Source organism: Heterocephalus glaber, unplaced genomic scaffold (genome assembly GCF_053883595.1).
Source record: "Heterocephalus glaber isolate CG9 unplaced genomic scaffold, H.glaber_assembly_v1.0 deba00001429, whole genome shotgun sequence".
In the NCBI taxonomy this organism is placed as follows: domain Eukaryota; kingdom Metazoa; phylum Chordata; class Mammalia; order Rodentia; family Bathyergidae; genus Heterocephalus; species Heterocephalus glaber.
This window is the reverse complement of record NW_028258294.1, coordinates 6,307,442-6,324,917: the sequence shown is the minus strand read 5'-3', so window position 1 is coordinate 6,324,917 and position 17,476 is coordinate 6,307,442. Positions and strand designations below refer to the sequence as shown.

Sequence of the window (17,476 nt, the reverse complement as noted above, 5' to 3'; positions counted from 1 at the left end):
ATCACCACTCTTGTTCAATATAGTTCTGGAAATATTAGCCACGACAATTAAACAAGAGAAATAAATAAAAGGAATAAAGATGGGAAATGAAGAAGTCAAATTGTCATTATTTGCAGATGACATGATACTCTATATAGAAGACCTCAAGAACTCTACCAAAAGTCTTCTAGACTTAATAACCAAATTCAGTCAAGTAGCTGGTTACAAGGTCAACACAAAAATCAATAGCTTTCCTCTACACCAATGACAGACTCACTGAGAGAGAAATAGGGCAAATAATTCCTTTCACAATAGCATCCAAAAAACTGAAATACCTAGGAATCAACCTAATGAAAGAAATCAAAGACCTCTTCTCTGAAAACTATGGCACTCTGAAAAGAGAGATTGAAGAGGATATCAGAAAATGGACAGACATCCCCTGCTCCTGGTTAGGAAGGATTAATATAGTGAAAATGGTCATACTTCCAAACTGCTATATAGATTTAATGCAATTCCAATTGAGATCCCAGCAGCATATTTCATGGACCTTGAGAAAACAATCCAAAAATTCATTTGGAGCAAGAAGTGACCCAGAATAGCAAAAGCAATTCTAGGTAATAGAGACATGGCAGGGGGTATCACAATCCCCAACCTGCAACTCTACTAAAAAGCTACTGTGATAAAACCGGCATGGTACTGGCAAAAAAACAGGCCTGAGGACCAGTGAAACAAATTAGAACATGCAGAAACAATGCTAGACACACTCAGCCATCTCATCTTCGACAAAGGAGCCAAACACCCTCACTGGAGGAAAGATAGCCTCTTTAATAAATGGTGCTGGAAAAATTGGGCTTCAACTTGCCGAAGATTAAAACTAGACCTGTATCTCCCACCATGCACTAAACTAAAATTAAAATGGATTAAAGATCTAAATATTAAAATAGAAACTCTGAACCAGTTGGAACAGAGGTTAGGTAGAACCCTTGAAGACATCAGTATAGGAAAAGATTTTATGAACAAAACCTCAGTTGCCCATGAACTAGCACAAACAATCAACAAGTGGGATCTCTTCTTATTAAAAGGCTTCTGGACAGCAAGAGAAACCACCAGCAGTGTGAAGAGATAACCCACAATGTGGGAAAAAATCTTCACCTGCTCTTCCTCAGACAAAGGTCTACTATCTTGAAAGTATAAAGAACTTAAAAAGATCAGACCTCCCAAATTTAAAGACCCAATCCAAAAATGGGCATCTAAAATGAACAGACATTTCTTAGATAAAGAAGTAGAAATAGCAAATAAATACATGAAAAAATGTTCAACATCACTGGTCATTCGAGAGATGCAAATGAAAACTGAGATTCTATGAGATTCAATGCTGAGATTCTACCTCACTCCAGAAACAATGGCTGCTGTTGTGGGACTGTGTGATTCAAAATTTATGTATTCCCTTAGACTGTGTTATGTCTAATGGCTAAAATGTGTTTGCTAGTCTTGCTAAGCAGATAAAATCTATAACTAAGAGTTCTTAGTGAAATCATCCACCCTCTTGTTTGCCCGGAACTTGGAAAATTCCCGGACTCACTATCAGTAAAACAACCCATCACCAGATGTGCTGACTATCAGTACGTGACGGTCGTGACCATATGGTCACAAGGTCTTACTGTGTGCCTGCTGACCATCAGCATGTAATAATGAGTCACTAACCTTTTTTCCCGTAAATCTACATGTAACCTCCCCCTTCAACCCCCTATAAAACAGCCTCGGACTCTGAGCCAGTTGCCTCTCTCAGCTACTTTGCTTTGGGAGTGCCGTCTGGCCAGACTAATAAAGGTCTGTTTTACTTTCCAACTTGTCCGGTGTGTTCCTTCCCGGGTGATCGTCGCTGCAGTCAGCTCCTTGGAGCGTTTGGTAAGGCCCCCGGTCTTACACTGTCATGAAATCAACCAATAACAAATGCTGGCGGGGCTGTGGGGAAAGAGGAACCCTGTTCCACTGCTTATGGGAGTGTAGACTGGTGCACCCACTGTGAAATCAGTATGGAGATACCTCAAAGATCTAGGACTAGAAGTCCCATTTGACCCCACTATTCCACTTCTGGGAATCTTCCCCAAAGAATTAGAAGAATCATACCACAGTGATATATGTGTACCCATGTTCATAGCAGCACAGTTTGTGATAGCTAAAACTTGGAAAAAGTCCAAATGCCCATCAACTGGAGACTGGATAAAGAAAATGTGGTTTTTTCTCATAAAATGGAGTACTACTCAGCCATAAAAAATGAGAAATTAGAGACATTTATAGTTAAATGGATGCACATTGAGGCCATACTCTTAAGTGAAATCAATAGGACACACATGTGTAAATAGTGAATAGTTTCTCTGGTGTGAAAAACTGAAAGTGTAAATAAGGACTAAATGTATAACAGATAAGGTGAAACAGGAAGAAAAGGGGCAAAGGGGAAGGAAGTGGGAGGGCTAGGGGAAAGGATAGAAGGAATGGGATTAATATGAGAAAATGGAAACATAGGAGCAAAATCTTTGTAAATAGGGAGGACTGGAGGGGTTGAAGGTAGGGCTGGGTAAAGTTGAAAAACAAGAACCAAGAGAGACTATGTAAAGGTGCAAATTTCCAATGATGAATGTCATTATATTGTATACCTAAAATGTACCAATGATTAGAATGTATAATTGATAATGTAAAATAGGAATAAAAGGTCCAAAGGGGTAGGGGTAGTGGGAGGGGCAGGGCAAAGGAAAGAAGGGAAAGGAAAAATGATGAGAAATGGAAAAAATGGAAATAAAGTCTTTGTAAATAGGGAGGAGTGGAGGGGGTGAAGGGAGGGCTAGGAATGGGGAAAAAATAAGAACCAAGATGCATTATGTAAAGGTACAGTTCTCAATGTAATTGAGAGAAATGTAATTGTGTTGTATACCTACAATGTACCAATAAAAGAATTTAATAAAGTGCAAAGAAAAAAAAAAAAGGAGAGGGCTTCTTGTCCCTGGGGAGTCTTAGTCCTGTGTTACTTGTAACCACATGTGGGTTTTTGTCATTCTTTTCCATCTAGTTGCATTGAGAATTCATCTTCTCGAGTTAAATTTAATTAAGAATTTTGCCTTTTACTTGCCCCCATAAGATCTCCCAGTGAAACAACTTAGAAAGTCTCCATCATGTATTCTCAGGAATTTTGTGTCTTTTCTCCTAAGCCTATTTCCATAAGCTTCAGGGCCTAGTTAGAAGAATGACTAAAATATACTTTACCCTCTTAATTTTCTTCACAGCATTTGATTTCCTTAATTGACAGTTCTCTTTATTCCTCCTCAATATCGGTAGGTCACTATCTGTGCTGACTATGTATATAAAGTCTTATTCTCAGTACTGGGTCCTGAGATACACTTAGACTGGTTTCTCCTGGACTCTAGATATATATTCTTTAGGTATCTCCAGGTTAGAGGACTTGAAAGTATCTTATCTTACCCTAGGCCATCTTTGTATAATTTAGCATGGAGTTAATGCCATACTCTATTAATTAGAACTAGAAATTCAGAATATACTCTGCAGATATTTACAGAGCATCAACTATCAAGCATATGCTGAGAGATATGTGCCATGTAAATATAGGATGTAGTCTTCTGAATTAATATTTCAATTTTAGTAATTTGTAATAATTATAGCTTTGCATATTTTAAATAACATTTTTTTCTAGATCAAATGACTTTAAAGTATCTGTAAAATAAAATAACAGAGAACTATTAAGAAGTATGATAGGGGGCTTATTTAGTCTCATGAAGGATAGTCCAAGATGGTTTTCTGGGAGAGAGGACATTTCAAGGGATGTTCTAGGATTGGTAGAAGTGTGTCTGGTGAAGAGAAGAGTGGGAATGGGAACTTTCCAGGCATCCCTGGCAAATGCTGTACAAGGGCTCCAAGTTGAAACAGCACGGTGGACTCAAGGATCCTGAGGACAATTCAGGTGGGTATGGTGGTATAAGTATGGAAGCATATATATGAAGCAAATCATAGTCATTCAAACAGTTTAACACAGAGCTCTGATGCAAAGACATTTTACTCAAGCTACTGAGATAAGGATAGATGTAAAAGTAGGAACTAGAGTAAATGTAGAAATAACTGCAGGGAAATTGCCAAAGTAGACCAGGCAAGAAATGATGCCGCTTGCCCAAAGCGATGAACCTTGAAATGCATATAAGTGAGTGTATCTAAGAGATAATGTAGATGACCATTTCAAGAGGAGTAAGACTTGAAGAGGAAAGAGATTCAGGCAGGATCAACTCTTAGGTTTCTGGCTTATGACATTAACCAAGATAAGGAAGGGTAGAGGATAAAATGATTGTACAAGTTGCATATGGGTTCAGTTATAGATTTTTTGAGATTCAGAGTATGATTGGCCCTCTATTTCTAATATTTACATTAATAATTTGCTCATTTCCTGGTAGTGACCTGGTCAATATTCCCTTTTCCTCATTCTGATCACTTATATTTGTTCCTTTATTTATGGCATTTTGGACACATTTCTTTAGCTTTGCTTTTCAGACATTTTTCTTTCAATTGTAACAGTAGCTGCCATTTGTTGAGTACAAATAATGTAATTAACTCAGTATCAATAGCTACCATTTATAAATAAATTTTACTAAAGGAACAGGTAAATATTCCCAAATAAGACAAAAAAAATATAATGAACCAGCCTGTACCCATCACCAATCCTCAGTAACTACCTTTTTAAAAAAAATTTTTTTTGTTAGTGGGCCTTATTTCTTCTGGTCTCAACAACTTAAAATTTTTGACATATTTTAAAACAGAGCACCTATAATATTTAGGTGGATATAGCTTACAATTATGAAAATAAAAATATAACAACATTTAGGTAGACTATGTCAAACAAAAAGAAAGAAAATTAATATCTTAATATCACCTGATTCAAGTCTATGTTCAATTTACTTTAATTATCTTTAATGATTCTTTGACAATAGTACAACAAGGATAAAAAGGATTAAATGACAATGTGATCTTCCTATGAGGACTGACCATCTGCCAAGGCTCCTGTGGAGTGGTTTGATGGGAAAGATTTTCAAGCAAGCTTAAAGTCTCCCTTGCTCAGAAGAAGCCCCCAATAAACAGCATGCGAGTTGGCATGCCGGCCTGTGAGGGCAGAGGGATGCCACCACTGGTCCCTGGAGGTCCAGGTGGCCCAGGAGGTCCTGGAGAATCCATGGGTCACAGGAGAGTCCTTGGAGGAGACAGAGGAGGCTTCCCTCCAAGAGGGCCCTGGGGTTCCTGAGGAAACCCCTCTGGAGGAGAAAATGTCCAGCATTGAACTGGAGATTGGCCATGTCCCAATCCAGGTTGTTAAAACCAGAACTTTGCTGAAGAACAGAATGAAACCAGTTTAAGGTCCCCAAACCTGAAGGCTTCCTCCCAACACCCTCCCACCCCTAGGTGGTGATCGTGGCAGAGGCGGCCCTGATGGGATGAGGGGAGGAAGAGGCGACCTCATGGACCAGAGTGGAACTGGTGGAATGTTCAGAGGTGGTCATGGTAGAGACAGAGGTGGCTTATGTGGTGGCCGTGGAATGGACCAAGGTGGCTTTGGCAGAGGAAAATGAAGTGGGGATGGGGTGGGGGTGAGGGTGGTGGTGAGAAGAGGGCTCTAGACTGTTGGTGGAACAAATGTGGGGAACAAAAAGCCGAGGTGGAGGACCTGGAAAAATGGGTAAAGGTAAGCACTGTCAGGAAAGCAGAGACCACCCTTACTAGACTCAGAGACCCGCAGAGCTGCACTGACTACCAGATTTATTTTTTAAACCAGAAACTCTTTTAAATTTGTCATTCCATATTCCATATTCCAATATGTCCAACATATTTACAATGTTGACTGCAACGTTGTGATTATTCTTCATCTGTACTTTGGTATTTTTCACCATTTGTGAAGAAACATTAAAACAAGTTAAATGATGCAAAAAAAATATCTGAGAAGTACAAACTGTTGACTCTGATTTTGATGTACTGAAGTCAGAATTTCTGAATTTATATATAAGGTTTGACAATTATTAGTTTCTATATTTCATGGGAAGAGAAAATGTGGAACAGAAACAGTATATACTTAGAATACTTTCAATAATTTTTTTTATCAAAACTTCAGTGTATTCAGCCCTACTATATAAGGATATTTTGGATTTTAAATGATATGATACATGTTAAACATACAATAAATGCTTTGGCCCATGTTAAAGTACTTTCTATGTACATTACTGTCTTTATTAAACACCTCAAATTGGGTGCTAGTGGTACTGATCAGTATAAAGATCTTTTTACTTTTAGGAACTTTTTAGGGTAAAGAGCTAGAAAATAATTGTATTAGACATAATTAGAAATTATTCCCTTCTCTACTCAATATCCTCACTTGCTATTTTCCTCCAGTAAAATTCTTCTTCCCTAAGATACGGAATTTCTGCAATTACATGGTGATGTCATGCTTCCTTAGGATTCAGAGATTAGCAAAACATTCTCTGTTTCCTTCTTTATTCGCTGGCATAATTTCCCTTCACACTGTGATATTCAGTTCAGTTCCAAAGCTACAGGAATTTGTTTACTGATCCACAGGTCTCCTCTGCAGAACTTTCTTATATTCTTTCAGTGTGTCCTTAGTTCACACTTGTCATTATGCTCACAGCAATGTTTTGTAATACTTTATTGACTTGTCTTATGCTTCTTGATCATGACGTGTCTTACGCTTTTAGAATATATATATATATATTTTTTTTTCACACCAACTTCCTGGTATAACATTTTGCACTTTAAGTGTACCTTTATTAGATGAAGAATAGAACAGAGAGACCAATTTACTCTCTTGTTTTCCATATTTTGTGGAATAGATTTTAAAGTTCTAAGATATTTCAAATATACAAAATATAAACAATAAATATAGCATCTGTATTTCCACTACACTTATTTAACAAATCTTAACATTTTAGACTAACAGATAACTTTTTAAGATCACAAGTATCATTTTTGATGCAAGAAAGACAGAGGAGGACAAGTAAGGGAAGAAATATGAATGAGATTAGGCCTTAGTTTGAATATAATGTCAGGCCTTAAGTAGGGAGGATAGAACTCAGCAATAAATTCAGCATAGAATGGATAAGGTGAGAGTCAAACTGAGAGGAGACTGACAAAAGAGAAGTAGGGACACATTTTACCAGTATCCCAGAGAAATCTAGGTAGGAAAGGAAATGGGCTAATGTTTACCTAAAATTTACTAATACATCATTTCCATGCACCATAACCTATTAGATGAATGTTTACTTTGGGCTTGGTATTTTGCACAATTTCTTATACAAATAAGATATATATTACAAATAAGATATATATTATACCTCACTATAGTTTAAAAGGTGATTTTTTGCTTAAAATCAAACTGCAAGTATATTTTGAGGAACATATCTTTCTGCATAATGCCAAATCTCATAGATACTTCAATTTTATCATGTTATATTTCACCCTAATGCTAATTTCACTTGCTAATAAAATTTTATTTTACTAATGCTTCTATTTCTTGACTTCATACTAAGTATAAAGTATTTTCAAAACTGTCCTGAAGGTCACCTTTGGGTACCTGGTTCTGTATTAGATCAGTTGCTAGATCAGTATTAGCCACTCCTTGCTTCAGTCTTAAAGGGGCCCTCGGTAGTATATTATCTCAGTTATATGCCTCAGCTCCTCTCAAAACTGGTCTTCACAGGCATTGCAGTATTAGGAATATTTTAACTACTACTACTCTGAATGCGTCACTTGAACTGTTTATAACCTATCTTGAAGGCAGAGAAAATTAATTTTATAGGAGTTATTTTTCTACTTAAGTATAATTGTACCACACGCAGAACTAGTTCTGTTATAACATATTGCAAACATTCCTTGCAATTAAATTTTTATTAAAAACTATTTACCAGTGCAGAAGAGGTAAATCTACATTATAAGGACAGAGAGTGTAATCTATGTCATATTACAGAAAAAATAAGGCTAACAGGAAAAAAAAGTAACTGTGGAATTGTAGCATAGCTGCTGAGAGACAGCACAACTTCCGAGGATGTTATAACAAACCCAGATACTGAATTAAAAGTGTGGAACTAACGTGTGTGGTATTTGTGAGCAAGAAGGGACTTATTTAATTTATTTCTTTACTATTACTGTTTATTTTAATGTCAGTAAATTGTGCAGACCCTGTTGGAAAAAAATACACAACTTTCAGCAATTATTGAACATAAGTAATGAGACAAAGTGTTTAACAATTCACCTATCTCAGGGCTCAGAGTATATTATGCAGAAGTAGGGTGTCTTGACATGAAGTGTGTTTTGAGCTAAAGGAGATTGAAGGGTCACAGAAGCAGAAAAGTATGTTTGATCTTCCCCCATCCCTTTTTCTCTACACAACATGATCATGGAAACTAGAATTTCTCTTTTGAATGGTAAGCTCTAAAGAAGGTCACTCTCTGACCTCTTCTTTTCTCCTTTGAAGACCCTCATGTGGAAAGCATCATGCCCCATACCCAGAGGCCAAGGAGATTCTGAATAAACAGACTTTGCTAAATATTTCTCCCCCTCCAGCTTATTAAAATTAGGTCACAATCCTTTTTTTTTAATCTAAGGGTACTTTATATGACTGCCCTCAGTTTGTTAATCAAACTTAGCCATTAAAATACACACATTGGTCAAGGTCGTCGGCTCCTCATTTTGGAAGGCTCCTGTGCAGTGTAAAATTTACATTAAATTAACTTGCTTTGTTATTGAGTGCCAGCCATAAAGTTGTGGTGGGTGAAGAAATAATACTTTTTCCTACACTTACATATATACATATATTTTTCAGAACAGAGTATACATGCCTTTGTAAAATATTAAGTAGATATGTTCAAGTTACAGAAATTACTCTGTCCACACATAACACTGCCTGTTTGTGATTATTTCAGATCTCAGATAATAATTCTATTTTCTCTTAAGACTGCAGAATCTGCAGTAGATTCAGAATCTCTGTTACAGGCAATTCCATCCTGTGGTTTAAGTGTGATTTTTAAGACCAAAGCTTGTTCTAAGATGACATTGAGATTCATGTCAAAATGAAGGTTCACATGTACAATTCCTAAGTGTTCCATCATTAAGAATGCTCTCTATCAGAAAATGTCTTATAAAAGTGTCAAAAACAGAGCTGGGATGTAGCTCAGTGGTAGAGTATTTATCTAGTATGTACAAGGCCCCAAATTTAATTCTTAGTACTCCAAAAAAAAGTGTTAAAGAACATAAATGAATTCATTATATTGGAAAAAACACACATATAACTCTCAGAAGGAAGAAAGGCTTTGGAAAATGGGCCTACAAAAAAGTCAAGTAAAAACAGCCACTCTAGAATAGTTATCCCAGTTAAGTGGAATTACTAGGTCACAAACCAATTCAAAATAATTTTGTTGCTGACATATTCTGTATGACCTTAGGCAAAGAAACTAACTTCTTGAATTTTAACTTTCCATGTCTCAATAATGGAAATAATAATGCCTATCTGGTTTACATCCATAGGTTGTTTTAAAATGATGTTGCTTTTTCATAGCTTAAAAAAATGAAGCATGTTAAAAAATACTTCTAAGAAAAAAAAGTATGTTCAAAAATTTCATTCTTCTTGTCTTTGAAAATTTAAAATATTTCCAACTGACCACTTGAAACCAACAGTCTTTCCCTGGACACCTGGTGCTTGAGAGTCCCCAGTGATCATCGTGATAGATGTTGCAATGTCCAAATTTAGACCTACCTCATGAGCTTAAAATAAGAAACATACCTCTGAGAGAAGAAAAAACATTAACCTCAGTGACCATGCTTTAAGTAATATCTTTCCAACAGAATGCACCAAAAGGCTCTATGCAAAACAGTGGTAGGACCAAATGTTTGCTTAATAATGTAAAAAATGCTTTCATCTTACTTCACCTTTCTGTAAATGCTTACTGTATACAGATTACCAAACTACATATGAGTTAATAAACATGTTCACAAAATAAGAACTTGTGTACCTTCCTTAGAGTTTAGCCTGCCATACCTATCCTAAGATGGTTTTATACGACCTTTAATCTGGTGGCTTTTTCCCCAGCTTAATTCTCCCTGAAATACTCATTTGAATCAAATTTAGTGAATCTGGAGAAATTCACATTCACTACAGAAGACATTTATTTAGATTGTCAACTATGAAATATTGTACTCAGGATTCAGGAAGAATGAGGAATGTCTATTTGTATATAGTCTAAATACATGTATTTCTTCTTTCCTTCATTAAATCAAATAAAAAATTATTTAGTAATTATATTTTTGCCAAGCAGGGTGTGCAGTGGTGGAGGATAATGGTTACAAATGAGCTACATCTTTGCTCTGCAGTAATTCACAGTCTGTCAAGGGAGTCAGAGAATGTAAGAGACAATTTCAGGACAGTTTATTAAGTGCATATTTATACCACTGAATGAGGTGTCTGTCAGGGCCATAGCAGGAAACAGCAGACATACTCAAGCTGGTTTCTTTGAGGAAGGTTTAACAAAGAAACTATTTATGATTTTGTGAGTAGAGTTTGAGAGAATGAACAAGGAATAATGCAGTGCCCTGGGTGTGAAAGGAAAGGCCAGTTAACAATGACTGGAACATAGAAAGATTACTGTGTTGACTGAGCCAGCTGTTTGGAACTGGAGTCACTGAGAAAGATATAAGCAACCTTGGCTACGCAGCAGAAACATTGAGGACTAACTATCCTGACCTTCCATTTCACTTTCCCTCTGCCCTCTAATCCAGCACTGTACCTTTGGATGAAGTCAATTTCAAGCAGAAGATCAAGGAGCCTATTCATGTAATTCTTACAAATCAGCCTCGTGGTGGGTAGAACAAGGACGGAGATGTATCAGAGGGCCCAATATATGATATTTAACACACATGTCTTCTCTGTCCTCTGCAACTAACTTACATTAAATGGTTATGACAATTCTGAAAAAAAATGAGGTTTAGAAAGTTTAAATGACTTAACCACGGATATGAAACAAGTAACTCATGAATTCAAGGTTTGAACTCATCAGTGTGGAAAGACACATCTGTTCTTCTTATCGGGTCTATATGTTATACTATGTGGAAGGAAATATGAGACCATAGTGCAGACATAACTCATACTATCTGTGATCAGGCCTGGGAAGACAGGATTGTTAGGAAAAACCTTCTGGGGAAAAGTGATGCCAAATTTGAGCCTTGAGCTAGGGATTTAGCTCAGTGGCACTGTGCTTGTCTGGCAAGTGTGGAAAAAAAAAGAAGCACAAAATTGAGCCTTGAAAGAAAAATGGTCAGTAAGTAAATAAGAGGAAAAGAAGGTAACAAAAGTATTGTCCATGTAGATGATGCACCAAAATATGTACAGAGACAACAGATAATTGTAGAACTTCAAATAATTTATTATATTATATTTGAAACAGAGAGGACAAAAATAAAATATGACTTTACATCAACAGTGTGAAAAGTTAACATGATTTAAAGACATTTAATTGAGTTAATGGTTGCATGGTATATCTCATGGTATATAGGTATTGCAGTAGTTCATATAAAGAAGTGAATGTGATAGTTTAGGTGACAAAAAGAGGAAGAAATATACATAAAAAGATTGCTACAAACACACAATGTGTTTGCTTATTATTAAAACCTAATTCTCAATATTGGGATGCCATTTATTATTTCAGAGATCAAGGTAAAAAATTTCCAGTTTCATCACAAATCTTGTAAGTCTTATTACTGCATGAAAAGAGTATATAATAATTTATATCATATAATAATTTTGTGCAGCTGATGTAGCTTATGACCCTACACCTATTATAAATCCTGCATATATAAAAGAAGTCAAACAAGAATATTGTTATTTCTTGTATCTAGATGTCCCCCCAAAGCCTTATGAGCTCATAGACTATGCTTTTCAGAGCTGGCTCAATCTAGTGTGTAATGCTTGGGTGAAGGGTGTGCGGTACTAAACTAGTCCACTGATTGAAATTAGCATAATTCTAGGTGTGGTTGAATGGATTTACTGAAGATAAAGGCCTCACCTTGGGTGTGGGTGGCACCACCCAAAGCCTTGGAATAAAAGGGATGGAATAAAAGAAAAAAGCAGACTGGTTGCTTGAGGCTTCCTGTCTGCCATGCCATGGTCAGTTTCTCCTCTGCAATGCCCCTCTGCCATGCCATTCTGCCTTAGTATCAACTGCCTATAGACTGAAACCTCTGCAAACTTTGAGCTGAAATAAACTTCTCCTTTAAATTATGGGTGAAGGGTATTCTGTCTCAGCAACAAGAAAAGTAAGTAAGAACTGATTTTGGTACAGAGAAATGGGGCTGTTACTGTGACTGCGCTTGAATGTGTGGCTCAGGAGCCTTTGGAACTGGTTTGTGGGAAGAGTTTGGAAAAATTTGGAGATGCAGGCCAAAGAAGGAGCTCCAGAATGCTATAAGCTGAGCCTGAATAGAGGTTATGGTCAGAGCTCAGAAGACCAGAATGTTGACTACAATACAGCTGGAAAAGATCAAGCTCAAGAGGTTTCAATTGAGAAGAAAGACTCCATTTGCAATTGGACTTCAGATATCATATGTGTTATATTTCGGCAGAAAATTTGTCTGCGTTTTCCTCTTATCCAGAGACTTAACCTAAGACTAAGATTAAGTATGGTAGACTAATGAATCTTGCAGAAGAAATCTCAAGGCAGTTCAGGCAGTGGCATCGCTACTGTTGGCAGCTTTTAGTCAGATTTATTTTGAGAATCAAGAGCAAAGGGCCCAGCAGAATGATTTTAAATTTTTTTAGTTTAGCCAGAAAGAAAGCTGCAGTAAAGTTGCAGCCTGCAAAGATGGGACAAAGGAAAACTTGATTTCTGAAAATATTAGCAATGAAAAGCCAAGTATTTTGGAAGAAGACAGTAGAAAAAACTGCATCAGGATATCGCAAGAACCAGCAGGACTCCACCCTTTGGAGCCTCAAAATTGCAAAGGTGAAAGACTTTGCTTTGCAAAGAGAGCTCCACAGCACCATGTTCCAGAATGGTGGCAGCCTGGAGAATTTGTTTCCTTGAATTTGGTTCACATAACTCAGCAATCCAGGCATTTGACTCCTACAGCCAAGAGAGAAGGCAGCCTCACTAGTGCTTCAGCTAACTGCAGATCTTGGCGTCATTCATGTGATTCTGATTTTAGGCACATGTAGAATGCAAGCATTGTAGGGTGAGGAATGCTTCCACCCAGATTTCAGAAGAAGGCCTGGAAAGTTAAGCAATGTGCCCCTGAGAGGGCAGTGAATGAAGCTGTGAATGTGAAGCCAAATGGGCAGCAGAGACCCCAGAAATTTGGAGAAGCCAGGAACTTGGATCATCTGAGGAAAGCTTCAAGGAGTGAGCAAAGATGACCCAACAAAGAAGCCACGAGAGCTGCAACCAGCAACAATGCTGTAGGAGAAGAATAAACCAAATGCTGGAACTATAAGATTTAAATTTTACCCTTTGGATTTTGGATTTACTTTGGTTCCATTCCTTTCTATTCCTTATTTTGTATCTTTTGGAATGGAAATGTAAATCTTGTGCCAATGTGTTAGAAGTGTTTAACTTCCTTTTCATTTGTACAGGGACTCACAACTAAGAATTTGCCTTAAAACTCAGAGAGGACTTTGGACTTGGACTTTTCAGCAATGCTGAAACTGTTAGAAATTTGACAACTCTTAGAGATGGACTAAATGTCTTTTGCATGGAGGGATGCACATGAGTCTTTTGGGATCCAGGGGCAGAATGTTATAGCTTGTATCTAGATGTTCCCCCAAAGCCTCATCCCCATATAGATGAGGTTTTTGGAGTTGGCTTTATCTAGTGTGTGTGATACTGGAAATTAAGGATGTGTAGTACTAACTTAATCCACTCATTGAAATTAGCATAGTTCTGGGTGTGGCTGCATGGATGGGATAAAAAAAAAGGTAAGCTAGCTGCTTTCTGTTTCCTGCCCATCATGCCATGGACTGTTTCTCCTCTGTGATGTCCCTGTGCCATGCCACTCTGTCTTGAAGACTGTTGACTGTGGTCTGAAAACTCTACCAACTGTGAGCCAAAATAATTTCTTTTTCCCAAAATAAACTTGTGGATGTCTGATATTTCATCTCAGCAAGGAGAAAAGCAACTAAGACAAATATTAAGGCTATAAGAAGACCAGTAAGATTTCTGGCCTAGAAATTCTATAATAGTACATTTGTTATAGATTGTTGCCTCATCACTTACATATATATAAACTCTGTTTTGTCACATATCTTCCTTTTTATGCAGTGGCCAAGAAGATAGTAGTTTATGCAAAGGCAATCTTGATACATAGAAAATACACAAACAAACAAACACACACACACACACACACACACACACGAATATTAAAACAAAGTAGTCCATCATACAAAGCCAAAATTATCTCTCATAAAAACTATCAATTTCATTGATACTTCAGTTTCCTTTTTGGAAGAATAGGTATAGTAAAATCAGCTCATAAGATTACTATAAAAATTAAATTAGAGATTGTCCTTAAAACAGAGCTTTTTTTCCCCCAACCCCCAAATATTCCATACTCTTTCTTTTGTGCTTCATACATCTGTTTTCTGGAGAACATGCCTTTATTTGGCCTAGGAAGCATAGATAGAATAAAAAGATATGGAATTCATTTATATCCAGTTTTATATTTATAATTGTAATTCTAAAAATAGATTATGTAATATGCACAAAATAATTGTATAAACTTTTTTTCCATCTACTATTGTATTAAATTATGAATAATTAAGATTAGGAAATTTTTACTACTAAGGGTCTACTTATTATTTCTATTTTATGTACTATAAAACTGGATAAATTAAGGGGCTGAGAATTTTTTTTCTTTAATGAGTGTTTCATAGCTGTAACTAAATTCCAAGGCTTAGAATTCTCTTTACCTTTTGACCATTTTTCCTCTCCAGGATTTGATATTTTTAAAGACTTTCATTGTAATTGCTACTGTACAGAAATGTGTATTTATATCATATAATCAAAGATACTGAGTCATGGAAAAAACTTGTCTTTGATACCATAAGAATACAATCCTGATCCAGCTATAGCTAACTTTTGGCCTTGTGCCAGACTGGAAGCAGCTTAGAAAGAAGCAAATGCACCACACCCAATTTATTGTGTGGCATAGTTTTTGGAGAAAAGAGACTGAAAAAAATCTAGTTTCCACATTCACTGTCTACTTCTCCATAGAAGCAGGAACTCCACCTACACTACCTTACACATAGCTTCAATTTTTTCTTATAAACTGACTTATGAAAACACTTGCTTCTCCTTTTTCACCTTGTCAAGAGATATTTTATTATAGTATAGGAAACATACAGAGCACTGACAATTTTGAGATATACTTTTATGCTAATTATATGACTCAGTTTTACTTTACTTTTATATAATGAGAAAATGCAAAGCTAAAAGAAGGCCATAATCTGCATAGGATGTGCTAAGGATGTCAGGCCTCTGTCAGACTGGTACAAGAATGAGAAGCTTTTTCTTGATTTGACAACCTAGGCTCTGTCTCAGAGTTGGGTTACCTTATATATGATACTATTTAATGGTTTAGGATTTATTTTAGCTAAGAGATAGTCTGGCAGAATTATTTACTTAATGTCTTGCTTACTTTTTTTTTTTTGCTGAGACAAAATACCCAACACCAAAGGTTAAAGGAGGAAAGATTTAGTTCAGCTCAGTGTGTAGAGGTTTCAGTCCATAGTCAGCTGGCTCCAAGGCATGTGGCATGGCAGAGGAATCCATGGCAGGGTAGGCAGGAAGCACCAAGCAGCAGACAGCAGCAGACAGCAGCAGCAGCAATAGCAGCAAGCCTGCTTTCCCTCTTTCCTTTTATATTCCATCCAGGCTGTAAACCTATTGATTGATGCCACCCACATTCCATTATCCACTCCCTTAATTCCAGGATCACACCCTTAATCCACATTCACACACCCTAATCCAGCCACCTTCCAAACTCCCCACCTCTGATTGAATGAGGCTTTGAGTGGACATCTACATGCAAGCCATAACACTTAGTAAAAGTTACACTATCTTACTTTAGTTGATAAAATAAGAAAATGTGTCAAATATAGGTTTATTTTTAATAGGCTTCTGGTAATTCATATGATTATTTTCCTTTCTCCCTAGATTGATGATTATTTATTTATTTATAATTGTTTTTATTTAGAGGTGGGGGTCTCACTGTGCTACCCAGGCTGGCCTCTATCTCTTCTACTCAAGTGATCCTCCTAACTCAATCTCCCTAAGGATAGGAACAGGCATATGTCCTTATGCCTGGCTGTTTTTTATTTACAAATGAAGTGTCTGTGCTCAAAATGAAAGTTTTACGTATGCTGTGAGTTGACTAAATTTAGCTAATTAAAACAGGCATTACCTGGGATAGTTAGCATTTTTATGATAAGCAAAGTTTACACCCATGCTTTTTGCATTTTTTCAAGAATACAATATATTAGGGGAAGGGGAAGTGGGAGGGGTAGGGGAAAGGAAAGAAGGGAATGGAATTAATATGAGAAAATGAAAAAATGGAAACAAAATCTTTGTAAATAGGGAGGGATGGAGGGGTTGAAGGAGGGCTGGGCAAGGGTGAAAAATAAGACCCAAGAGAGATTATGTAAAGGTGCAAATTTCCAATGATGAATGTCATTATATTATATACCTAAAATATACCAATGATTAGAATGAATAATTGATAATTCAAAATAGGAAGAAAAGGTCCAAAGGGGTAGGGGTACTGGGAGGGGCAGGGGAAAAGAAAGAAGGGAAAGGAAAAATGATGAGAAATGGAAAAAATGGAAACAAAGTCTTTGTAAATAGGGAAGGGTGGAGGGGGTGAAGGGAGGGCTAGGAATGGGGAAAAAAGAAGAACCAAGTTGCATCATGTAAAGGTACAAGTTCCCAATGAGAAATGTAATTGTGTTGTATACCTAAAATGTACCAATAAAAGAATTTAAGTAATAAAAAAGAATACAATATATTATTAAGTACAGTTACCATACTAAACAATAGATCCAAAATTTATTCCTCCTGTCTAATTGAAATTTTGTATCCTGTGATTAACATTTCTCCAGTCCCCCTCTGTTATGGTTTGTGTTTAGATGTCCCCCACAAAGCCTCATGTGGATGAGGTGAGACTTTCTTTTTCAGAGGTAGTTGAATCTGGAATGTGTGATGCCGGGGGTTAAGGGCGTGTGATTACTAAACCACTACATGTCAGTGATTGGTTTGGCACTGCCCTTATTCTGGTAGCCTAAATAATATAAAAGGGGCAGAAAGATGGTGTTAAACTCTCTGTTGTTGCCTTTGCTACTTTGTGCGCATTATGTTCTTTCTCCTCTGCGATGTCTGTTTCCCTTTCCTGCCTTGGGGCCTCCAGT

The 17,476-nt window shown here is 36.8% G+C and overlaps 1 pseudogene; it reads left to right on the top strand.

Annotated features, from left to right (window-relative positions):
* Positions 1-5,006: 5,006 nt before the first annotated feature.
* Positions 5,007-5,751, top strand: LOC147827857 (RNA-binding protein EWS pseudogene; annotated as a pseudogene).
* Positions 5,752-17,476: the final 11,725 nt, after the last annotated feature.